Here is a 27,169-nt window from a genome sequence, read left to right on the forward strand (position 1 = left end):
AACAAGATCAGATTGTATGTTCATACATCCTGGATGGTGACAGTATGCTCACGTTAAAGCTGTCTGCTATCTGTGAGAACAGACAGCAAGGCCCAACAAACCAGGTTACATGTGCACGCTCAGAGCCTGATTTACTGCAGGTGTTTGCATCTGGCACCCGGGAAGCAACTTCCAGTTTAATGTGCACAATCAGGCTTTAAATCCTAGAGCTGTTCTGATGTCGACTCTTGGAAACCCCTTCCTTTATGGGAGATGCTGTCTTTGCTGCAAATTCATCATCATCATCAGTGGGTTTGGCCCCATGCTGATGTATTATCCCAGAACCTCATTAAAGCAATAACTTGCTACGATGATGGATTAGAGCAGTACATCATCTTGAACCAGATGTACAAGTACTGTATTTTTAACGAGATGGAGGATGTAACCATCCAGAAAATAACAAGTCCAAGACGGGATTCAATTTAGTGGTGAGACAAGAAGGTGTGCCAAAGTGTTGGCATCATATAAATATAGAAATATATGATTCTGTACAGACTGTATTCTGACACATTTAATATAACAATACAAGTACTGTAATGCAATCATAGACTGTTATGCAAACTGCTGGCCTTTATTGCATTGTTTGCAATATAATATACCGAAATTATGTTTCTTAAAGCATTTTACAAAATGAATTAGCATTCCAGGGCTTACTGTTATTGTCAAATGTAAAACATCAGCTTACTCTGGCAGAAAAGAAGGGAAAAGTAGAATGAATTTGACCAGCTTTTTTAAAAAAAGGATGTATGGAACTAAGTTTCAATAAACAACATTCTATAAGGCCATTCCTTTGTTTTAGATTAACAATACATTTCTTGACCAGCTTTCAGGAGTTAACACTCTTTTCTCCAGGTCAAAAAGAATGAGCAGGTCAGAGCAAAAGATGACACTGCAAGGAAACAAAAATGAATGGCACACAGTAGTGAGAATTGAAAGGGTGGAAGTGGATGGGGTCTCGATGTACAAGCCAGCAATCACACTGCTTTATCCAAAGGAGGAGGCATAGTTTTCTGGAGTACGGGGAACATGCTTTTCCTAACTGAAATCCACCAAAGCATCTAGCACTTCAGTCATTACCATTTATTTTATTTACTTTTTTAGATATTGATAAGCCGCCATCCCGAACTTAAAAAGCTCTCCCAAAGCAGTGAAAAAAATAAAAAATAAACAAAACAGAGAAATCCAGGACAGCTGCCCTGTAGTAGTGGGCTTTTCAATGAAGACAATCCAGAAGAGAGTTCCAGTACAAAGTAATGCAGGTTAACTGCCATTACTGCCACCTAGGTTGCTGAAATGAAGTATGAGCGCTAGGGTTCAAATGAATCCCATTCAAGCTGCTGAGGAACGGTGTTAGTCAACACTATGCTACAGCAGACAATTTATCTCTTTTAGAGGGTGGGGCATTATGCTTTGGAGTGCAGAGGGGAATGGTGCTCAGGATTGAGGTAGCTGTGCGTTTGAGCAGATGGTTAGAGCTGATCATTTCTCTCTTGTAATGTACATGTAGGAATTGCTATTCAGAGCACTTTATGCTTTTTATGCAGATAAATCATGCTTTAAAAATCAATCGCATGGGTGTTCAGACAGACGCGCATGTGAAACCCGATTCTGAGAATACTCTTGTCCGCACTCGCAAAACGGCGTTCCAGGAAGAGAAATCGGGCAGGGAAAGGATTTTGAAAATACGCACACAAATGTGCACGCAAAATGTTGCACTTGCTCCGAGCAGGGTGTTACTTTCTGTGCATTTGTCCACAAGTATACCGGGACAGCCCACACAATTTCAAAGCTGTGGGCTGTTAGAACTTATCCTCCCTGCGCGTTTATTATTGTGGTATTTTGGATATATGTTGTGGGGCAGATTTTTAAAAAGTACGCCCGCACGTACATAGGCTCGGCGCGCGCAGGGGGAGGTTGGGGCAGGTTTTCGGGGGGTACGCACGTATCCCTTTGAAAATTTGCCCCTATATTCTTTTATTTATTTTTATGATTTGTTTATTTAAGAACATAAGAACATACCATACTGGGTCAGACCAAGGGTCCATCAAGCCCAGCATCCTGTTTCCAACAGTGGCCAATCCAGGCTACAAGAACCTGGCAATTACTCAAACACCAAGAAGATCCTATGTTACTGTTGCCAGTAAGTGGCTATTTTCTAAGTCAACTTAATTAATAGCAGGTAATGGACTTCTCCTCCAAGAACTTATCCAATCCTTTTTTAAACACAGCTACACTAACTGCACTAACCACATCCTCTGGCAACAAATTCCAGAGCTTAATTGTACGTTGAGTGAAAAAAATCTTTCTCCGATTAGTTTAAATGTGCCACATGCTAACTTCATGGAGTGCCCCCTAGTCCTTCTATTATCCGAAAGAGTAAATAACTGATTCACATTTACCCATACTAGACCTCTCCTGATTTTAAACAGCTCTATCACATCCCCCATCTGTTCTCCAAGCTGAAAAGTCCTAACCTCTTTAGTCTTTCCTCATAGGGGAGCTGTTCCATCCCCTTTATCATTTTGGTCGCCCTTCTCTGTACCTTCTCCATCGCAATTATTCTTTTTTGAGATGCAGCAAACAGAATTGAACACAGTATTCAAGGTGCAGTCTCACCATGGAGCGATACAGAGGCATTATGACATTTTCTGTTTTATTCACCATTCCCTTTCTAATAATTCCTACCATAGTTTGCTTTGTGGACTATGTTGTCCAAAACTGAGCCGTTGATTTCAATGTGTTATCCTCTATGATGCCTAGATCTCTTTCTTGGGTGGTAGTACCTAATATGGAACCTAACATTGCGTACTATAGCATGGGTTATTTTTCCCTATATGCATCACCTTGCACTTATCCACATTAAATTTCATCTGCCATTTGGATGCCCATTTTTCCAGTCTCACAAGGTCTTCCTTCAATTTATCACAATCTGCTTGTGATTTAACTACTCTGAACAATTTTGTATCATCTGCAGATTTGATTACCTCACTCGTTGTATTCCTTTCCAGATCATTTATATATATATTGAAAAGCACGGGTCCCAATACAGATCCCTGAGGCACTCCACTGCCCACTCCCCTCCACTGAGAAAATTGTCCATTTAATCCAACTCTGTTTCCTGTCTTTTAGCCAGTTTGCAATCCACGAAAGGACATTGCCACCTATCCCATGACTTTTTACTTTTCCTAGAAGCCTCTCATGAGGAACTTGTCAAATGCCTTCTGAAAATCCAAATACACTGCATCTACCGGTTCACCTTTATCTACATGTTTATTAACTCCTTCCAAAAAGTGAAGCAGATTTGTGAGGCAAGACTTGCCTTGGGTAAAGCCATGCTGACTTTGTTCCATTAAACCATGTCTTTCTATATGTTCTGTGATTTTGATGTTTAGAACACTTTCCACTATTTTTCCTGGCACTGAAGTCAGGCTAACCGGTCTGTAGTTTCTCGGATCACCCCTGGAACCCTTTTTAAATATTGGGGTTACATTAGCCACCCTCCAGTCTTCAGGTACAATGGATGATTTTAATGATAGGTTACAAATTTTTACTAATAGATCTGAAATTTCATTTTCAAGTTCCTTCAACGCACACTGCTTTAGTTTGGTTGCTTAATCTAGAATAAGAAGCTTATTAATTTAAATAAATAAAATACACAAAAAAAAATCTAATGATGAGAACAACATTATTCGTGTAACAATGTTTTCATTCTTATTCATTTCACCTCAACAATTAAATAACCTTTGGATGCTAATCATTTTTTATCGACCACCAGACTTGGGCTGAATTTCAACCACTGCCAATTGTCTACGTCAGTGCTTCTCAACATGGTTCTCAAGGACTATTCAGTCAGTCTTGTTTCCAGATTATCCACAGAGAATGTGCTCAAGACATTTATCTACTATGCTTTTTCATTGTGAAAATCCTGAAAATCAGACTGACCAGGTGGGCCTCAAGATCCAAATGGAGAAACACTGCCCTAAGTCTACTCTGATTGTTAGAAAAATAGCTGAGAATGATCATGCATATCACGACATAGTTCTAATTTTTGAAAAAGCGATGCAAATTAAGGATGAATGAGTGAAATGAACTGCAGCCCAGTTCATATTCCACAGATATTGCAAATCAATTAACCACATCAGAGGTGGGGAAAAGTCTGCTGCCCCACAGACCATGGACAACCTCTAACTTTGTCCTAAATATTTTCTGGAGTACACACTTTAAATACAATACTTTGCAAACTTTGATATTTATGGGGTAAAGGACTCAAATATTACTTTAGACCCCCAAAACATTATTCACATGCACAAAGCATTTCATAAACTTCAAAAAGCGTCCAGCCACAAAACTTCAGACTGTATATAGATCTACCATGTTGGATCTGATGAAGAGGCTCCACTTTGACAAGGATGGTGCACTGCAAGTTTCCCCATCATAGGATCTGCTATTTCTCACACACATTGTGTAAATAAAAAAAAAATAAATATATATATATATATATATATATATCAAATATGTATATTGCAACACATGAGTCCTGGAGAGTTGCTCACTTCAGTGAGCTATTATTTAACTGAAATATCTCACCCATCTGTCCCTAATACAAATTGCTCTGCCAGTGATTAAATGAATGAATAGATACATTCAGGAGAAAAATACAGTCCTAGGAAGAATCGCAGGATGTCACATCAAATTGACTTTCTTGAGCAGAGGTGGCCAACTCCACTCCTGAACAGCAACAAACAGGATGGGGGTTTCAGGATATTAACAATGAATATGCATGAGATAGATCTGCATATAATGAAGACAGTGCAACCAGGTCTGTGTTTGGCTCTTGATGACCAGAGGGGGGGGGGGGGGGGTGTGTGTGTGTGTGTGTGTGTGTGTGTGTGTGTGTGTGTGTGTGTGTGTGAACGGGAGGCTGCCTGGGATGTGTGTGTATGTGTGCGCACATGCATGCATGGGAGCCTTCCTGGGATGGGCAGGGTGAGTGTGAGAATGGGAGCTGCCTGGGTTGTGTGTGTGTGAGAGAGAGAGACAGAAAATGGGGCTGCAAGTGGATACCAAACTGCCAGCAAGTGAAATGAAGAGGAGAGCCTGTGGCTACTGGCAGATCCCAACCAAAGAAGAGCTGGAGATGCCTGTGGGTTGTCTGAAAGGAAGAGAGAGAGAGTGTGTAGGTGTGTGTAAACATAAGAGGAGAACGTTTGTGTGCCCCACTTCCACTAATCCACAACAATCTCAGGGTGAATGAAAATCAAAAGTTCCCAGGTATGGAGAGCATGAATTTTTAAAATACTTTTTAATTTAGTTTTTGGGTATTGTTTAATGTGTCTGCTGTTTTGAAATTTTGTTGGTATTTGGGACATTTAAAAAAAATTGTATGTGAGTTTTTAATTATTCGATCTTTTGTCATCTGTTTTTGGAGTATTATTATTAGCATGTCTATTATTATGATTGTGTATTTATTTCTTGATTTTGTTTGATGTTTGAGGAATGGTGAAGGTTCTGGGTTTTATTTTTCCACTGCAGAGAGAGTCTGGCTTCTTGTGGTTTCCAGTTCAGGTTTTGTCATGTTTATATTTCTACTTTATTGCTCTATTCTGTATTTGGAGAGGGTCTATTTATGTTCCACATGTGTGACGAGTGATGTATTCTCTTAATAGGAAGTGTATTGATGTTTTAGGGCTTTTGGAGGGTCAAGCTCACACAGAACAGACCCTGCAATAGGCCTAATACCATATGGGTTCCAAGTGTGCTTTTACAGGATTTCTGGTTGGCATCACAGCAGTAAATATAATGTAAGGGATATTTTTCCTCAGAATATGGTACTTTGATATTTTTCAGGTAAAACGTTATAAATGCACAAATGTGTGTGTGTGTGTGTGTGTGTGTGTGTGTGTGTGTGTGTGTGTAGCGAGCAGAACGGGGAGGGAGAGGGCATGAGGGGCATTGTGCAAGGTTATAATGTTCGCCTAGAGTACATAATACCCGGGGGGCAGGGGGCGCAGATGGTATCAGTTTTCAAAGTTTGTATCACTGAAGAGAGCTTGGATTTTTTTTGGTGGGTCCAGGATAGACAATGAATGAACAAGGGCGGGGGCGGGACAGCACAGTAATTGTTCACACAGGGCTGGAAAAAAGCTTGCACGGGCCCTGTCTCCACAGAGGTGTGCTGGACATAGCTGCCAGGCTCTTCAGAATGAGCATAGGACTGTGAGCTTGGGTGTTCAGAAACAGATGGCCATGGCACCTCCTATGGGAAACCAATGGGAAGAGAGGCCAGGGCTGCCATGGGAACCACGAGGGCTCGCAAACGGCCTGCAAAACACCTGCCAGCTGTAATCAGCGGCACCCAGCACACCTCCCAACTCAAGAATACCGCTTGCAATTTGCAAGCGGTATTTTTGAGAGTTGGTGATAGATACTTTTTTATTGGACTAATGTAATATATTTATGACTAGCTTACAAAAGCTACACTCCCTCTATCAGGTCAGTACCTAACCCTAACCACTTATCACATAGATTTCAGGAGAACACAATTGATAATGGGCCCACTTTATAAAATAACTTCATGTGCATGGAATTTAAATGTGCTGGACAATCAATGAAAACCAATAAATGTGAATTTATGCCACACAATATTATCCTAAAATGAAAAACGACTTATTTTTTCACTAATTTAGTTACAAAAAAACCCTTTGCTAAATTCTCAGGTAATTTAGGCAATAAAGCAATTTTCTTCAGTTTGATTTATATTTTAGTAATATTTGCCCATTGGAAATGTTCTAAAATAAATCCTATTGAACAATGTCAAAGAATATTATTAAAATGTCTTATTAATCTTGCTTATCTTAGTCTTAGCCCATATCAAAAAATATTATTAACATAGGGGCAGATTTAAAAACCTGCGCGTGGGCGCAGATTTGTTCGTGCAACCTGGCGCGAACAAATCTATGCCCGATTTTATAACGCAGCCGCGCGCATGTTATAAAATCCAGGGTCTGCGTGCGCAAGGGGGTGCACAATTGTGCAACTTGCGAGCGCCGAGCAGCCTGCCTCCGTTCCCTCCAAGGCCACTCCTTGGAGTGACCTCGGAGGGAACTTTCCTTCTGCCCCCCCCCCCCCCCCCGCACCTTCCCCTACCTAACCCACCCCCCAGCCCTACCTAGAATCCCCCCGCACCTTTGTTGAAGATGTTATGCCTGCCTCCGGGCAGGTGTAACGTACGCGCACCTGCTGACGGCCGGCCCACGATCCTGGGCACAGGGGCAAATGGCCGCTGTGCCTGGAGGCTCAGGCCACGCCCCCGCCCCGGACCACCCCCACCCCGGACTGCCCCCTCCTCGCCCCTTTTTGCAAGCCCCGGGACATACACGTGTCCCGGGGCTTGCGGGTGCCGCCGAGCCTATACAAGATGTATTGCAGACACCGAGTTCCAGAACAACTGGCCATCTGGGCCTAGAGAACACATATGCACACGTTTCCCAGTGCACGCATATGGATGCGGCGATTTTATAACATGCGAGCATATATTTATGTATATTCCCACATTATAAAATTGGCTATACATGCGTACAAGTGCACATATATTTTTTATGCACACATCTGTGCGCATATAGCAACTTGAGCGCATCAGTGGGGGGAATTTTAGTAGATACACGCGCTGATGCAATTTTCCCAGTTTGTTCCCAATTCAGCCCAGTAAAGGAGAGGACCTCCTAAACCATCTAGCTAACTTTCCTCCCTTTTACTGTATTAGCTCCGAGCCTTAAAACCCCGCTGCCTAGCCTAGTTTTTTTTTTGTGACATGATTTACATGAGATCCATAGCAGAAGTAATGTTACGCGGTAGAGGATCCCGGTGCACGCTTGTGCGTGTAAACACGTACATGCAGACTTCATGGTGTAGTTCTGGCCCACCCATTCCCTGTCCAGACCATGCCCAAGCCCCACCCCTTTTGGCGAAAAAATCTTTATGCGCAGACTGGGAGATACATGCAAACCCTTCGTGGGTTTTAAAATCCACGAGGCACGCACCGCGCCGAGTCACACACATCTCCCAGCTTCTGTGAGCGTAGGAGTTTTAAAATCTACTAGAAAGCATTCAAGAATACCATTTTTCATCCTTATGGATGGTATCAAGACAAGAGTGCTATGAATGAATGAACGTTCAATCAACAATACAATAGTCATTGACCTTCCTAAGACATTTCATACCAGGAAAGACTCTTTAACATCACAGCAGCTAAAATGTTGCCTGGCCTTGGCTCAGGGGACTGTTTGGTTTCTTATTTGCTTACTAGGGATGTGCGTTCATTTCCTCCGTTTCAGTGGGTACCTGCATACCTTGCTGACTTTCTAGTACACATCGGAAACGTTGAGTATGCGTGCAATTCTTTTTATGAATAAGATACATGCATACTTTCCATTTTCCCACGTGTACTAGAAAGTCGGCGAGGTACGCAGAATCCTGCCAAAATGGAAGAAATGAATGCACATCCCTATTGCTTACATCTTCCTGCACAGACACAAATACCCAACAAGTGCAGCTTCTAGAGAAAATGGTTTGGAGGAGAAAGAGGACATTCTCAGGGAACTGGTTTAAAGGGGAATGCGCGATAACTTTCTTCCCAGATATTTCTGGCTACACATCTCAATAATAGAATTCCTAGTGGCATCTAAGCATTGCTGCTGCTATCAGTGTTGCTGGCAAAGCAACGCTAGACGCTGCCAGGAGCACGATGGTGAGAATGGCAACTCAGATTCTCCCTTCTCCTCCTGGTGATGATACCAGCTGGGTATCCACTCCTCCTCCAATTTTGCTGGATTGGCAGAGGAATCCTTAAGGCTAAGAGGCACCAAGATGACCAAATAAACTTCTTTCCTTGCTCCTCTCTCTCTGGGTAAGAAGGATAGATAAAAACTACTTCCCACAAACAGATTTACCAGAATAACTAACTGCAAAAATCACTAGAGATATATCCCCAAGTACTGGGTGTGGTTTGGAAATCACTGTCTTTACTGTGTAAGACTCCTCAGCCAAGGCTTTGGGCGTTTACTCTGAAAAAATTAAGAGAACTGAAAGAAAACACTCCTTCTCTCTCTAAATCCAAACTAAAAACCCTTACAGACTCTAGTGGTCACTTGTTTTTATGCAAGCAGGAACAAACCAATACAGCAGCCTCTGGTGGGGGTGCTGTATCAAAAGTGGTACATTCCTCTACCACTTTTTAGGGATCCCGATGGGGCCCTACACACAATGCAGAAGAAATTGGGCTAACATCTCATTCAAAATGACCCATTAGAACCTGAAGTAATGCTAACCAAGGCAGAAGTAAGGAAAAAACTGCTCACGTAAAGCAGCCCAAGGGACGGGAACATATTCGCTCGCAGTGACTTGGGTTTTCCCAGGTGTGGCAATACGATCCTGAGTATTAAAGTTTCCTACCTAAATTGACCCAGATTCCCGACTGCCTAATTAAATCATGGGATTTCCCACACACACAATGGATCTCCACAATGTAAGCAGGGAAAACTAGGGTGGAAAAGTAGAGATGTGTATCGTTTTCAGAACCAATGTCAGGAAATATTTCTTCATGGAGAGGGTGGCGGATGCCTGGAACACCCTTCCGGAGGAAGTGGTGAAGACTAAAACTGTGAAGGATTTCAAAGGGGCGTGGGATAAATACTGTGGATCCATAAAGTCTAGAGGATGTGAATGAAGACACGAGGCATGGGGGTGGCTTGAGGGAATGTTGGCTACTACCTGGAGATGAATATCCTTATTCAATAATGTGACTCCAACATTGCTCTATGCTTCAACGGCGAGAGGAAATGTGGAAAAAAGGATTTGCAACCACATAAAAGCAGGGGAGTAGCTTGCTTGTTACGGCGGTTACTACCCCAAATAAAAAAAATACCTGATACTTCACTTTCAACGCAAATCCAGCATAACTCTCTGCTTCAACGGCAGGGGAGGAAGTTTGCCACTTCACGCATATCCAGCATAGCTCTCTGCTTCAACGGCAGGGGAGCAAGACTGATACTTCACTTTCAATGCATAGCCAGCATAGCTCTCTGCTTCAACAGCAGGGGAGGAAATTTTGACAATTCACACATATCCAGCATAGCCCTCTGCTTCAACAGCAGGGGAGGAAATTTTGACAATTCACACATATCCAGCATAGCCCTCTGCTTCAACAGCAGGAGAGCAAGACTGATACTTCACTTTCAATGCATAGCCAGCATGGCTCTCTGCTTCAACTGCAGGGGAGGAATGAAGAAAGGTGGATCTATATTCAGGCAACAATCAACAAGGACTGAATTACATAGTCTTAATAAACAGATAAACAAGGGTGTAGCTTGCTTATTGCGGTGGTTAATACCCCTAACTAAATTAAGCTATTTCACTTAGATACAGTTCCAACACTGCTCTCTACACATTAATGATGGGGGTGGAAGGGAAAGGTGAATCTATATTCAGGCAACAATCAACAAGGACTGAATTACATAGTCTTAATAAACATAAACATGGGTGTAGCTTGCTTATTGCGGTGGTTAATACCCCTAACTAAATTAAGCTATTTCACTTAGATACAGTTCCAACACTGCTCTCTACATTAATAATGGGGGTGGAAGGGAAATAGAATAAAAAAAGGTTACTAAGAGCCAAGAGAAACAGATAAGTATGTGAGAGAAAAAAAAGTGCAAAAGCTTGCTGGGCAGACTGGATGGGCAGTTTGGTCTTCTTCTGCCGTCATTTCTATGTTTCTATGTATCGGTTCATACTTCGTTTTTCTCCATGGTTAACTTTTTTCCCACGTTTCGTGGGGTTTTTTTTCATATTTCACTAATTTCGTGTTAATTTCAAAATTTTCCTGAATTTCGGTGAATTATTGTTTGTTTCGGGGTGCTCCCGAAACAGGATGAATTAGACAATTAGACAATTTTGTTGAAATGATCTAATTTGTCTAAAACAAATGCACATCTTTAGTGTTTAATACAGGTAGGTTGTATTTAAATTAACATTATCACACTGTATACAATGAAATGAAGATGTTACAATTATTTCTTTACTGTGCGGGAGAGCGTCACTAAGAGGTCATGGTGCCACAGGTGAATGAAGTAGATGAGGATTGTTTTTAACCATTTACTTGGAAGTTATTGTTTTAAGTGCAATATGTTTTTCTTTACGATATAATTATTATTAAGTGTTTCTTAAAATTAACCAGGATAGGCCTAAAATGGGGGGGGAAGGGAGGGAGGTAAGTTTGTAAAATGTTGTGTCCGTCGCTGTCCGACGTCTCTGCTCCACCCACCTTACCTTGTTGGCGACTCCCTCCGGGGTTGATGGAAGGCTAGCTGCTGCAGCGTCTCCAGGCTGTCCTCCTCCGGCGTTCCAGGACCGGCTCGACGCTGCAAGCCGCCATGTTGACCAGATGCCTATGGGCGCACGCGCGGCCCGACTGATGTACCGGCGTCCCCCTGAGATGACGTCATCAGCTCCAGATATTTAAGGTCTCAGTTTTCGCTAACAAGACGAGTTAGCAGGGGTTCGCTTCCTCCAGGTCGCTGCGGATGGGATTCGCTCTCCGCAAGCCTAGCTACTCTACCTCCTCAGACCACTAGAGATACCTACTCCTTGGGGGCCTCACTCTCTCTTTTTCTTTTCAGGTCACAGTCCGGAACTGGTACTCGCTCCTCGAGGGCCCATGTCATGGACCAGCTCCTGAATACCACTTCTGCTAAGAAGTCATCGCTGCTTACAACATCAGTGAGTTTCCATCTATCTCTCATAGCTTTCCCTGGGACCAGGTACTCGCTCCTCGAGGGCCTACTGCATTCCAACTCCTGGGCTGCCTCAAGAGACTATGGTGTGAGTGATATCATCAAGGACCTCCTAATCTTTCCACTCGTCTCCCTCACTCCATTCATCTACCGCACTTAGACTCCACTCAGCCCACCCCTCTAGCACCTCCCCACCCCCTCCCCCCCACCCCCTCCTCTTTGACCTCCCCTACAATCTATACCTATACCCACCCCCCTCTTAACTACCTCCAGCCTTCCCCATGACCACCATTATGCCCTCCCACCCTATCCCCATCATCAACCACCCATACCACAACTTTAATAAACCTCTAGATAACCCTCATTCCTCATGCCAATGAAACTTACTTCCCATCATGCTCTCCCCAATCACTAAATTTCTTGGCCTTGCAACCTTTTCACCCTGCTTCTCTACAACTCTCAAGCTATCTAAAAAAAAATACCCATTATCATCCTCCTCGACGCCAATCCTGACATTCTCGCCCTCACTGAAACTTGGCTTAAGGACACAGACACCGTCCTGCTGAACCAACTTCCCACACACTCTTATGACATATTCTCAATACCTTGGCCTAAAAGAAGAGGAGGAGGCCTCCTCCTAGCAGCAAAAAAAGAGCTTAAATTTTCATTGCTTCCTACAAACACCATACCAAAAATAGAAGCAGCCCTATTTGTGTCCCCCATCACACAAATCTGTCTCATATACACTCCCCCGGGTGTTCTTGACAACCTCTCACCCCTCATTGAATTTCTAATGCAAAACATTGATCTTGATAGCCCCACCATCATCCTTGGGGACTTCAACCTCCACGTAGACGCTTCCACCTGCACACCCTCCTGCAAAGCCTTCCTCTCCTCCCTCAACACCATGGGTTTCACTCAAACTGTCAACACCCCCACCCATAGAGCAGGTCACACCCTTGATTTAATTTTCATCAATTCCCACATTCAAATCAGCACTGCCCCTTCCTGCACTCATATACCCTGGTCTGACCACACACTCATCTCAACCCCCTTTCTAATGAAATATAGTCACCCTAATCCCCCTCCCAACAAGACTATTCTTTTCAGGAAACCATGCAGCCGAGACGACCTAATCGCAGCCCTCTCCCACGGCTTAGATAACCTTGACTGCACCGACACAGACACGGCCCTCACATCCTGGAATGGGATCACCTCTAGTGTTGCAAACTCCTTATGCCCTCTCATCACAAAAACCCTTAACACTTCTAAAAACTCAAAAAAATCTTGGTACTCATCCAATCTCAAGACCCTTAAAAATGCCCTAAGACACCTTGAAAAGAAATGGCGCCAGGACCCTTCTCCATCCCTCCTGGCCAACTATAAATCTGCCCTACATAAGTACCGGGCCGCCATCCTCAAAACCAAAAAAGAGTTTTACGCAAAGAGAATACACGACCTTCAATTTAATGCTAAGGCCCTTTTCTCCTACGTTGCCGAGCTCACCAAAGCCACCCATTACTAGTCCGACCAATTCTGACACACAAACTAAATGTGAAAAACTTGCACTCCACTTCAATGAAAAGTCTCAAAACTCGTACAACGATTTCCCCCTTCAGCCCCCCCTCCCATCTCTCCCGCCACCACCTCACTTACCCCATTTAACACCTTCGAACTGACCTCATCATTAGAAATAGAAAACATACTCAAAAAATGAAAGCAGCCCGACACCCTTCTGACACTTGCCTACCAAAGCCCTCCTATCTATTCCCAGCACCACTGCAGATTTCATTAACTCTTCTCTTTCCTCGGGAGTTATCCCTGATCTTCTCAAACAAGCCACCGTCAAACCCTTACTTAAAAAGCCCAGCCTTGATCCCAATGACCTCTCCAACTTCCATCCCATCTCCAACCTCCCATTTCTATCCAAAGTACTAGAAAAATAGTCAACATTCAACTCTCTGACCATTTGGAAAAATATAACATCCTTTTCCCCTCTCAATTTGGTTTTCGAAAATTCTATAATACAGAAACCCTCCTTCTCTCACTCTCAGACTCCATTATAAAAGGATTCGACAAAGGTCACTCATACCTACTAGCACTTCTTGACATCTCAGCGGCCTTTGACACAGTGAACCACAACATTCTCCTTACGCGCCTCAGTGAAATTGGCATCACTGGCACCCCCTCTATTTGGTTTAAATCTTACCTCACCAACAGACTCTACAAAATAAAAATTGACGATTGTGAATCGAAACCGATCCACCTCTCCAGAGGCGTCCCACAAGGTTCCTCTCTGTCCTCCACTCTGTTCAATATTTATCTACTTCCCCTCTGCAAACTTCTCTCTAACCTGCACTTCATTTACGCGGATGATGTACAAATACTCATCCCTATCACCGATTCCCTAGCCACCACCATGAAAAAATGGGAAAATGCACTCTCATCTATAAACAGCCTCCTCACCTCTCTAAACCTCGCCCTTAACACAGCTAAAACTGAACTCCTCATCATCTCTCCCCCCAATCTCGCCCAGAGCGCCCCCTCTGCAAGCACCTCCTTCTCTCTCCATGCCAGAGATCTAGGTGTCACAATTGATAACCACCTCAACCTACAAAAATTCATTGGTGCCACCATGAAAGAGTGTTTCTTTAAACTCAATACTCTAAAAAAACTCAGACCCCTCCTCCACCTTAGTGACCGCTGTACTGTCCTGCAAGCCACGGTCATGTCCAAAATAGACTACTGCAACTCCCTTCTTCTTGGTCTACCCAAAGCCACAATTAAACCTCTACAACTCCTACAAAACGCAGCTGCGAGAATCCTCACAAATTCTCATAAATCCGACCACATCACCCCTATGCTCAAAGATCTGCACTGGCTCCCCATTCAACAGCGCATAACTTACAAGACACTCACTATAATATACAAAACCCTCCACAATGAAAACATGCACTGGATGAAAGACACTATTCTCCTCTACGCCTTTACCAGACCCACTAGATCCACTTACAAGGGTACCCTCCACACCCTTTCCCCTAAACATATCCACCTCAAATCTACAAAACAGCGGGCACTCTCAATCGCTGGCCCCTATGCCTGGAACACTATGCCACCTGAACTCAGACTAGAGCAATGTGCGTATAAATTCAAATCAAAACTCAAAACATGGCTCTTTAAACAAGCCTACCCTTAACTCCTCTATTCTTCACCTTTTCAACCTGTCTCCATCTCTCGACCCCCCCCCCTTCTGTCCATAGAGATTCCCCTTGCCCACGCCCTTATCCCCACCCTTTCAAACTAGATATATTTGCCTGTATGTAAAGCAATGTCTCTACATCTTGTGATGCCTCTCAGATTCCGAATTTTGTGACATTTATTGTTTATTTCTGTCCACCATCTTAAATGTTGGGACACATTGGGGTAGATTTTATAAATTTGCGCGATCGCGTACTTTTGTTCGCGCACCAGGCGCGAACAAAAGTACGCTGGATTTTATAAGACACGCGCGTAGCCGCGCATATCTTATAAAATCCAGAGTCGGCGCGCGCAAGGGGGTGCACATTTGTGCAACCTGCGCGCGCCGAGCCCAGTGCGCGCTGCCTGTTCCCTCCGAGGCCGCTCCGAAATCAGAGCAGCCTCGGAGGGAACTTTCCTTCGCCCTCCCCCCACCTTCCCCTCCCTTCCCCTACCTAACCCACCCCCCCCGGCCCTATCTAAACCCCCCCCTTACCTTTGTTGGCAGATTTACGCCTGCTGAAAGCAGACATAAATCTGCGCGCGCCAGCAGGCTGCTGGCGCACCATCACCCGACCCAGGGGCTGGTCTGGAGGCCTCGACCACCCCCGGGCCGGCGTCACGCCCCGGGCCCGCCCCCAAAACGCTGTGTCATTTCGGGAACGCCCCCGACACGCCCCCTCCCCGCCCCTTTTACGAAGTCCCGGGACTTACGCGCGTCCTGGGGCTCTGTGCGCACCGGCGGCCTATGCAAAATAGGCGCGCTGGCGCATGAGGGCCCTGTGCACGTAAATCTGGCCGGATTTACGCGCGCAAGGCATTTAAAATCCGGCCGATAATGTATATAAGTTTGCGTTACCACCCTCAAGCCATAAATACCTGTTATTTCCTTACTCAAAGATCTCAAGTCCCTGCAAATTTGACTAACTTTTTGGAAGATTCCACGTTAGATGTCGTACATAGGAATACATTAATTGTATCCTTTTTACTACTCAAGATGTAAGCAGTGTCATGAAAAAATACTTTAATAAATTTCCAACAATCTTTCATGGCCAGGTGGTAAAGTTATACCCTGATTTGGCACCAATTACCAGAAATAGACGTAAGGAATTTCAAGCCTTACGTCAACAGATTGTCTCATTGGGATTTGTATTTTTATTGCGTTTTCCATGCAGATGTGAGTTAAAGAAAGGAGAGCAAGTATATGTATTCTATCAAGTTAATCAATTGCAACAATTTATAGATGCTCAGCAATCCGATATAACCACAATTGAGACACCTATAGCAGAATCTTCTCCTACAAGTGTTACATAGGTAAGTGAGTAGCTATGATGGGTATAGTAATTGAAATAGTTGGTATATGAAGATAAAGGAGTTTCACTATCAATATTCTATCTCCAAATATTCCTAATTCCTTAAATTCGGCCTCCCTTTTTCTTTTTAATGTGAATTACAAATATAAGTAATTACGTGTTAGTCCAAATGCACTTAGAATCCATATATATGGAAATAAAATGAAGGTTTCTAAAATAATGTCGACATGTATGGAAGTGTCAAATACTAATTGTCTTCTATTATTTCTGTATATATATGGTATATAATATTCTCAGTGAATTATGTTAAAATATTCTTTGTCAAATTATAATGAAAAGGATAAATAAAGGATTTAAAAAAAATAAATAAATAAAATAAAAACTTTTACCTCCTTGACTGAGAGCAGGAATGGGTCCTAGCTACAGGGTGAGAGGGCAAAAGCCTTCACCGCTGAGTCTGTCTCGGCATGCAACCACTAATTTTTTTAAGTCCACGCCAGCCAAGACTATTGAGGGCTCTCTACTGAGGGAGGGACCAAACGGTATCACCTCAGGAGGCAAGCAGTGCTATATAATCATCTCGTTTTCTGGTTTTCTTCTATTTCTTCCTTTTTTTTTTTTTTAAGGCAATCCCAATTAGGGAGATGCATATCCACCATCTGCTGGAGACGGAGAATACTGGTGGGCTGATGTCAGGGCGGGACTATATATCCGTGATGCCAGCTTCTTACTCCGTCTCCATCTGCTGGCAGAAGTGTATAACCCATTGGTGGGGATTGGCCTGCCTGCATGCAGAGGAAGTTCAAAGTATAGATATTAACAGCATTGTGCTACAGAGGGGCTTCTCAAGATTTAAGGAAAAATTTCCCTACGTATCTTAGCACGGTTCCACCAAACAGATTTGACCCCTTTGTCAATGGGTGCTGCTTATCATACAAGGCTTATAGGAGAAAAATTAAATCGTAACATTCAAAATCGCCAAAATGATTACGAAGCATCTGGAAATTCCTAGGATTTTATCTGCCAAACTACAGGGCAGAGTGAGGAATAATTCACACTGAGCTACAAGTGAGCTGCTTAATTATCACAAGGCTTCTAATTCACCTATAAAAGGTACATAGAAATGTTTCCTCAACTAAACAATATTTGAAGAAGACCACAACTTTAATTCAAATTCAAAGAAAATTCTTTGTGGGGGGAGGGTTAAAAACTTTATATTGTGTTTTTGTATTATCATGGTTAGCGAAAATTGAATTACTTGGTTTCCAACACCAGGCATGGAGGCTTTCTTTCTCGTGAACCTAATGGCTCTCAAGGCCCCCTACAATGCATAATAGTTAAACATATCAAATGGTTCTCTCTTTTTCAACAGAAGTCCACATTTAGCTTGAAATGAAAACATATTCTGACATAGCTTAATGAAACTGCACACTGCAAGCAGCGTAATCCCCACTGGCTGCAGAGGCAATTTTGCTAAGGGCAGAGGTCATCACCTTAGCCACTTGACTCAGCCAAGAGAGGATACGTGCCCCATGTAAGACATCTCGAAAAAAGTTTTACTACAGGGAACTTGCTCCACAGTCTCTCCCTTTCACATGAAACAAATGCCAGTCGTATACAAGGGCCCAACAACTCGCTATTCCAGAGCAAGAAGAGACGACTGACCCCCACTGACCCGATCAATGGAACCACGGCATGGAGAGGGGTCACATGGGAGCAGTAAAGAACAGACTCCCATTATGGGACTGAGTGCTGAGCCGGCATTCTGAACGGAGATTTACATTCAGTGGTTTCACCAGTGTTTGTCTTAGAGCAAGAATCGCCATGCTGCAAGATAAATAAATTAATTACAGTCACTAGCTACAACGTATTTTTAGTTAATTGCTTTTACCAGCTCCAGATGAGATGCAAAGCAGAAACAATGACCCAAGTTGCAGAGTTATAGAAAGATAAAGGTTTTAACGGTATTTCATCAAAAACATGACAAACATGTATCCCCAGGTGGTTACAAATGAAGGCTCGTGACAACTGGACACCGCCATGGTTCCGACTGAAATTTAGGTCCAAAGGAGCAGGAGGAAACCACCAGGTCAAAATAAATAAATGCTTCCATACATTTAAAGGAGCACCTCTCCTATTTTCTGGAATTTACTCAATATATGGAGGCAGCCAGCAGATCTTATTCAAAATTCTGCTGCTCACATGATACTGGAAGGGAAAAAAAATAGAGGGGATGTAGCTCAGTGGTAGAGCGCATGCTTTGCATGTATGAGGCCCCGGGTTCAATCCCCAGCATCTCCACTTTTGACAATCCAGTGGGAGCACTAAGAGGAGAGGATCACCTTGCTGGTGGCTAAAAGGAATCAGTAAGTTTTTGCTTGGGACATTGTCTTTTTTAAAAGTATTGGGGCAAAGTTAACTATTTGGGAATATTATTTAGTGTGTTTGTGCTTTTAATAGTCAGTAAGGCAGCGAATAAACAGAAGTTAGACTGTTTGTATTTTTTAATAATCAGTCAGTAAGGCAGTTAGTAAGCAGTAGTTAGTGTGTTTATTTTTAAAAGTCTGTAAGGCAGCTAGTAAGCAGAAGTTAGAGTGTTTGTAAATTAAAAAAAAGAAAAGCCAGAAGCTAGAAATAAGCTAGGAGCAGTGTATATCTAAGTAAAAAGGTTGAAAAGTTCAGTTCAGTTACTCACCTTGGAAAGGTGTGATTTGGTTTGATTAGGTACCAACATTTGTTAATCAAGAGAGCAGTGAGTCTCTCTGGCTGACTAACTGAAGTTAGACTGTTTGTATTTCCCAACCCACCCCTAGCTCATCCTTTAATTTATGGGCGGGTGCCACTTACCAAAAAAAAACCTTATTGAAAGTTTGATCATTCCCCTGTAGGCCACTACTAGACATATAGTGAATTCACTAATACATTTAAAGGACATTAATTAGACACATTCCTACTCCCATAGCAACCTAAAACTTAAGTAGGAACTGAACAAATTTGAGATGAAGGCAGCAGTCCAGCAGCAAGAAGGGGGGCTTCCCAGTCTTTTGCATCGAGTGTCACATGTATGATTTTTTTACCCGCCGGTGAGAAATTGTACATGTGTTTGTGCATGCGATGCAAAGAGCTCCTGGCTCTCAGAGAACGAGTCCGATCTCTGGAGGGAGTGGCAGACCTGGAGGAGCTGAGGCAGACAGAGAGGTATATAGATGAGACCTTCAGGGACATAGTAGCCAAGTCCCAACTTCAGACTGGCAGCCCTGGTGCTGCCTTGGAGGAAGAAGGTCTCATGATTGGAGAGCATCAACCTGGTGCAGCAGGAAAGGATCCTGTAGCAAGGACCTGCTCTCCAGGTGATACACTGTCCTTTCACAACGAGGATATCTCCCCAAGGCCTATTGCCCAGGAGGGAAGGGTTAGGTCGGCCATCATAGTTGGTGATTCGATTATTAGAACATAAGAACATAAGAAATTGGCATGCTGGGTCAGACCAAGGGTCCATCAAGCCCAGCATCCTGTTTCCAACAGAGGCCAAACCAGGCCACAAGAACCTGGCAATTACCCAAACACCAAGAAGATCCCATGCTACTGATGCAATTAATAGCAGTGGCTATTCCCTAAGTAAACTTGATTAATAGCAGTTAATGGACTTCTCTTCCAAGAACTTATCCAAACCTTTTTTGAACCCAGCTACACTAACTGCACTAACCACATCCTCTGGCAACAAATTCCAGAGCTTTATTATTTATTAGGAATGTAGACAGCTGGGTGGCTGGTGGGCGTGAGGATCATCTGGTAACATGCCTACCTGGTGCGAAGGTGGCGGACCGTCACGTCACCTAGATAGGATTTTAGACAGTGCTGGGGAGGAGCCGGCTGTCATGGTACATGTGGGCACCAACAACATAGGAAAATGTGGGAGGGAGGTTCTGGAAGCCAAATTTAGGCTCTTAGGTAGAAAGCTTAAATCCAGATCCTCCAGGGTAGCATTCTCTGAAATGCTCCCTGTTCCATGCACAGGTTACCAGAGGCAGGCAGAGCTCTGGAGTCTCAATGCGTGGATGAGATGATGGTGCAAGGAAGAGGGATTCAGTTTTGTTAGGAACTGGAGAACCTTTTGGGGAAGGGGCAGTCTCTTCCGAAGGGATGGGCTCCACCTTAACCAGGGTGGAACCAGACCGCTGGCGCTAACCTTTAAAAAGGAGATAGAGCAGCTTTTAAACTAGAACAAAGGGGAAAGCCGACAGTCGCTCAGCAGCGCATGGTTCGGAGAGAGGTATCTTCAAAGGATACTAATGATGCATTAGAATTAGGGAATCCCGACAGTGAGGTTCCAATAATTAGAAAAGTAGTCCAAGTGCCTGTAACTAAAAACTCACCTGAGCTAAAAAAAATTCTAATTTATCCCTATCAATTAAAAAGCAGAATGAAAATACAAACAAAAAACAAACTTTGAAATGTTTGTATGCTAATGCCAGAAGTCTAAGAAGTAAGATGGGAGAATTAGAATGTATAGCAGTGAATGATCTAATCCAAAAACCACCTACCTATTGTTTTTTTGTATGGCCGATATTCCATATATTCATACCACTAACAGGTTATCAATTCTACAACAATCTCTCAATAACTCCGGAGTCTTTTAACACCCAGAGTCAGCGTTTTATGACAAAGAAAAAAATTTTTATATGGAAAGAGGACAGGTTTCCTATATTGGAGTCAGAAACCCCCATGGGTGAGCTCACTATGTGCATAATCATCAACCCTCCTCCTCCATCCAATATTTTGATTGTCTATAACATGCACCAAGTGTGAATCATCTGTGTGTATATACACTTTTTCCTTTTTTTGTTGTTTTTTATGCAGTGAATGATGACATAGACTTAATTAGCATCTCAGAGACATGGTGGAAGGAGGACAACCAATGGGACAGTGCTATACCGGGGTACAAATTATATCGCAATGACAGAGAGGAGCATCCGGGAGGCGGGGTGACACTTTATGTCTGAGATGGCATAGAGATGGCATAAACATCCTGCATGAGACTAAATGCACAATTGAATCTTTATGGGTAGAAATCCCTTGTGTGTTAGGGAAGACTATAGTGAAAGGAGTTTACTACCGTCCACCTGGTCAAGATGGTGAGACTGACAGTGAAATGCTAAGAGAAATTAGGGAAGCTAACCAAATTGGTAGTGCGGTAATAATGGGAGACTTCAATTACCCCAATATTGACTGGGTAAATGTATCATTGGTACATGCTAGAGATATAAAGTTCCTGGATGGAATAAATGACATTTTTATGGAGCAATTGATTCAGGAACCAACGAGAGAGGGAGCAATTTTAGATCTAATTCTCAGTGAAGCACAGGATTTGGTAAGAGGTAATGGTGGTGGGGCTGCTTGGCAATAGTGATCATAATATGATCAAATTTGAATTACTGACTGGAAGGGGGACACCCGGGACAGTAAGCAAATCCATGGCTCTCGTGCTAAACTTTCAAAAGGGAAACTTTGATAAAATGAGAAAAATTGTTAGAAAAAAACTGAAAGGAGCAGCTACAAAGGTAAAAAGTGTACAAGAGGCGTGGTAATTGTTAAGAAATACCATCCTAGAAGCACAGTCCAGATGTATTCCACACATTAAAAAAGGTGGAAAGAAGGCAAAACGATTACCGGCATGGTTAAAAGGGGAGGTGAAAGAAGCTATTTTAGCCAAAAGATCTTCATTCAAAAATTGGAAGAAGGATCCAACAGAAGAAAATAGGATAATGCATAAGCATTGGCAAGTTAAATGTAAGACATTGATAAGACAGGCTGAGAGAGAATTTGAAAAGAAGTTGGCCGTAAAGGCAAAAACTCACAGTAAAAACTTTTTAAAATATATCCGAAGCAGAAAGCCTGTGAGGGAGTTAGTTGGACCGTTAGATGATCAAGGGGTTAAAGGGGCACTTAGAGAAGATAAGGCCATCGCGGAAAGATTAAATGATGTCTTTGCTTCGGTGTTTACTGAAGAGGATGTTGGGGAGTTACCCGTACTGGAGAAGGTTTTCATGGGTAATGATTCAGATGGACTGAACCAAATCACGGTTAACCTAGAAGATGTGGTAGGCCTGATTGACAAACTGAAGAGTAGTAAATCACCTGGACCGGATGGTATACACCCCAGAGTTCTGAAGGAACTAAAAAATGAAATTTCAGACCTATTAGTAAAAATTTGTAACCTATCATTAAAATCATCCATTGTACCTGAAGACTGGAGGATTGCTAATGTAACCCCAATATTTAAAAAGGAATCCAGGGGCAATCCGGGAAACTACACACCGGTTAGCCTGACTTCAGTGCCAGGAAAAATAGTGGAAAGTGTTCTAAACATCAAAATCACAGAACATATAGAAAGACATGGTTTAATGGAACAAAGTCAGCATGGCTTTACCCAAGGCAAGTCTTGCCTCACAAATCTGCTTCACTTTTTTGAATCCAAGTACACTACCATCTACCGGTTCACCTTTTTGGATTTTCAGAAGGCGTTTGACAAAATTCCTCATGAGAGGCTTCTAGGAAAAGTAAAAAGTCATGGGATAGGTGGCGATGTCCTTTCGTGGATTGCAAACTGGCTAAAAGACAGGAAACAGACAGTAGGATTAAATGGACAATTTTCTCAGTGGAAGGGAGTGGGCAGTGGAGTGCCTCAGGGATCTGTACTGGGACCCTTACTTTTCAATATATTTATAAATGATCTGCAAAGAAATACGACAAGTGAGGTAATCAAATTTGCAGATGATACAAACTTGTTCAGAGTAATTAAATCCACAAGCAGATTGTGAGAAATTGCAGGAAGACCTTGGGAGACTGTAAAATTGGGCATTGAAATGGCAGATGAAATTTAATGTGGATAAGTGCAAGGTGATGCATATAGGGAAAAATAACCCATGCTATAGTTACACAATGTTAGGTTCCATATTAGGTGCTACCACCCAAGAAAGATATCTAGGCGTCATAGTAGATAACACATTGAAATCGTCGGTTCAGTGTGCTGCGGCAGTCAAAACAGCAAACAGAATGTTGGGAATTATTAGAAAGGGAATGGTGAATAAAATGGAAAATGTCATAATGCCTCTGTATCGCTCCTTGGTGAGACCACACCTTGAATACTGTGTACAATTATTATCGCCGCATCTCAAAAAAGATATAATTGCGATGGAGAAAGTACAGAGAAGGGCGACCAAAATGATAAGGGGAATGGAACAGCTCCCTTATGAGGAAAGACTAAAGAGGTTAGGACTTTTCAGCTTGGAGAAGAGACGGCTGAGGGGGGATATGATAGAGGTGTTTAAAATCATGAGAGGTCTAGAACGGGTAGATGTGAATCGGTTATTTACTCTTTCGGATAACAGAAAGACTAGGGGGCACTCCATGAAGTTAGCATGGGGCACATTTAAAACTAATCAGAGAAAGTTCTTTTTCACTCAACGCACAATTAAACTCTGGAATTTGTTGCCAGAGGATGTGGTTAGTGCAGTTAGTGTAGCTGTGTTTAAAAAAGGATTGGATAAGTTCTTGGAGAAGTCCATTACCTGCTATTAATTGAGTTGACTTAGAAAATAGCCACTGCTATTACTAGCAACGGTAACATGGAATAGACTTAGTTTTTGGGTACTTGCCAGGTACTTGTAGGCTGGATTGGCCACTGTTGGAAACAGGATGCTGGGCTTGATGGACCCTTGGTCTTACCCAGTATGGCATGTTCTTATGTTCTTAACACATTCAAGTTTGACAGAATAACTTCAATCCTGAAAAGTCTGAACTGGCGGCTAACACTTTACCCACATCAACTTCAAGATCCTGACCCACAAGTTAGACCCCCTACCTATCTCAGCAGCTCCCTCATCCCCTGCAAACCCTCCTGAGCACTACGAGTAAGGGCACAGGCCTATCTTGTGATGCCATCCCCAAGGAATTTGTACCTTATGAACACCAGGAAAAGGACCTTTGCAGGCTCTACCCCACCCCGCTGGAAGTCTCCATCCCCTGTACATCAGACCTGTCTCAGATCTCATTACCTTTCAGGAAAACAGTGAAAACCTGGCTGCTGGAGGTAGCTTGTGGCACTAGCCAAATCTAAGCCCACAACAACTACCTTCTGACTCCTGACAGGCCAGTCCATATCAGACCCACTGAAAACCCTCATACCTCCCACCCCCCACACAAGGTGCCAAACCCAGGCCACTTTCCTCCTGAAGAAAACTATCCACCTTCCGGAACCTAAAAATATGAAAACCTGAATGGTTTCTCTTTCCTTCCCTGTGAAATGCTCACAAAATCCCAACACACTGTCTGTCAGTCTTACTGCAGCTCACCGTACTCAAACATGTGTTTTGATGAATTTGTATCCGAGTCTCTTCTGACAATTTGATGTAACTCGCTTTGAACTCTGTTTGTTGGAAAAGCATGTCATCAATAATGACTTGACTTGACTAAAACTTTATTCAACTTTCGACTCTAATTGGGTGCACTGCCAGAGGCACCGCGCAATTACTTCCTTTTAATTTCATGCAGCAACATGACTCCCGAACCCCTGGACATCTCCTCTCCACCAGGACGGTCCTGGATGCATCATAATTATTATGTATCTGTCTCTCTCTCTCTGTCTTCTTCCAGCAGGGGCACGGCCGTACCTGCTGGCTAGAAAATTAGCTAAGGGAACAATTTCCCTGTCTGTTTTTCTCCTCATTAGATTACGGAGAATAATTCAACAGTGGCTCTGAAAGTTTCTCATATCACAGGTTGGTGCCACGTCTGTGGTAGGGGGTCATCGTTAGGAAATTTAATTGTGGCTTTCCCTGTACCTAATTAGGATACACACACATCTTACTTGCCTTTTATCCAAAGAGGCAGAGTTGACATGCAAGCTCATTTTCCCTACTGAGTGGTTATAGGAACATGCATGAAGCACAGTTTCCAAAGCGTGCATGCTGTGTTGTGAGTGACAGCGACACAGTACTGCAAGACACACAGAAAATACAAGCTAACCCTGGGTAACTTTAAATCCAGCTCTGGTTTAATGGTGTTTTTGTATGTCTTTGGGCTATGTAATAACTTATGCATTTAATTTATCTATAGATGTATACACTTATATTTCACAATTCCAGTCTTTGCGTTCAATACGCTTCTAAACATACAGAGACACATAAAACATAAAGAGAAAACATGACAAGTTACATTTAAAATAAAATGTAGAAAACATACAACACACAGGGTAAGCCTGCAAAAAGAGCCCTTCTGAATATTTTGATGTCTTCCATTCCCTTTCTCGAGTTCTGCCAGTGTCAGACCCGTTTAGGTAACAGAACCAGAGCTAGAGTTAAAGTGAAAAGACCACCACCTGCGACAACATAATGTACAAGAGCACAAATGAAAATCGCTCCAAGGTTTCATTAAAAAGTGATAATTTAGTTTGGTACAGCGCTAAAATTACTGTGTCTCGCTGTTAAAAGGGCATTTTATGCCCACGTGCCACTTTTGAAAAAATAGTGCTCTTTGGCAGTCCTTTAGAAGTTGTCGTTGGGAAGATGAGTGCTGCCCAATAATGGATCAATGCAAGGAGGAAGGACATGAAAGTTCAGCAGTGTCCAAGGAGTTCAAATACAAGATTTTTACTTTTTATATTGTGTACAAGCAAGCAGAGAGTTCAACTGCCAGCATCAAGCCAAAAAGGTTGTCAGTAGATTCACGGTCCCCCTTATTGCCGCCCAATAACATCATTTCAACTAAAAATGCATTTTGAAGAAAATGAACGCACATTTGTTAAGAAGTCAACAGAAAAAAAAACTCACAATTAGGCAGGAACAATCTTACCATTCACTTCACAGTTGCCACCAAATTATTATAAAACAAAAATACAAGACGACAAAACTACTTTCCTGCAAATGAAAACGAATTCCAGTTTGATGCATATATTGAGAGAACATAATCACAGGTTGTATTTTAGGAAACTGACTTCACTATGTTACATGATGCTGAAGTTCTTCAATTCTCCTACATGAACCCGGTGATCAGTGCACAGAACAGCGACAGTAGATTATAACCAGACTGCTGCATTGCCTATATGGCTTGTTTTTCCAGACAAGAAAACACAGAAGATAGTGGCAGCTGAGAATCTGGCTCATGCCAGCCTACCCTTTAGTACCTGCCACAGACGACTTGATCTCTAGTCTTTTCCACCCCTCTGTCCTAACAGAAAAGGAATAGAATATAGGGGGTGCAGTCATTACAGTTTTACTATTTGCAAATGGTTTCTCCTGTGGCTACTGCTGGGCACTTCCAAATAAGTCAGAGTGGCCTCTTGCAGAGACAGGATACGGGACCCAACTGACCATTAGTCTGTGCCAGCATGGCACCTCTTATGTTCTTAAGAAAGACTGTGGCTAGTGAGCTTCTCAAAGATGCAATTAAATGGCATTCAAATTATTGAATACAAAAAAAAGGAAATATGACATGACATAAGCGCCTTAATACTATGATACTGGAAACAGTAACCATGTGGGTGGGTCTTGTTTAACAGTTGGGTGTGGAGAGAACCAGACTGGATTCCACTGACATAAGGTGAGAAGTTGCTACAGTGAGTACAGAAGAGGTGGGTACAACTTGATTTAAAGGGGGAATTTACCAGCTTTCCACCTTCTTAAAAATGTGGTAAATGGCATATTTAAGTTCTGTATTGTGATAGTTAGTGTTTACCCTGGGAGAGGTTGGTTGAGGAGGCCGGAGGGGGAATCTGTGCAAGAGAGGAAACCT

At 42.8% G+C, this 27,169-nt stretch overlaps 1 protein-coding gene and 1 non-coding gene across 4 annotated transcripts in view; one reads left to right on the forward strand and one right to left on the reverse strand.

Annotated features, from left to right (window-relative positions):
* Window positions 1–27,169, reverse strand: part of CMKLR1 (chemerin chemokine-like receptor 1) — a 421,974-nt gene that overhangs the window by 243,938 nt on the left and 150,867 nt on the right. The gene's annotated exons all lie outside the window — the stretch shown is intronic.
* On the forward strand, window positions 18,608–18,679 carry TRNAA-UGC. The gene has a single exon. It is a non-coding gene; the product is annotated as a tRNA-Ala (tRNA).

Source organism: Rhinatrema bivittatum, chromosome 11, assembly GCF_901001135.1.
Source record: "Rhinatrema bivittatum chromosome 11, aRhiBiv1.1, whole genome shotgun sequence".
Classification (NCBI taxonomy): Eukaryota; Metazoa; Chordata; class Amphibia; order Gymnophiona; family Rhinatrematidae; genus Rhinatrema; species Rhinatrema bivittatum.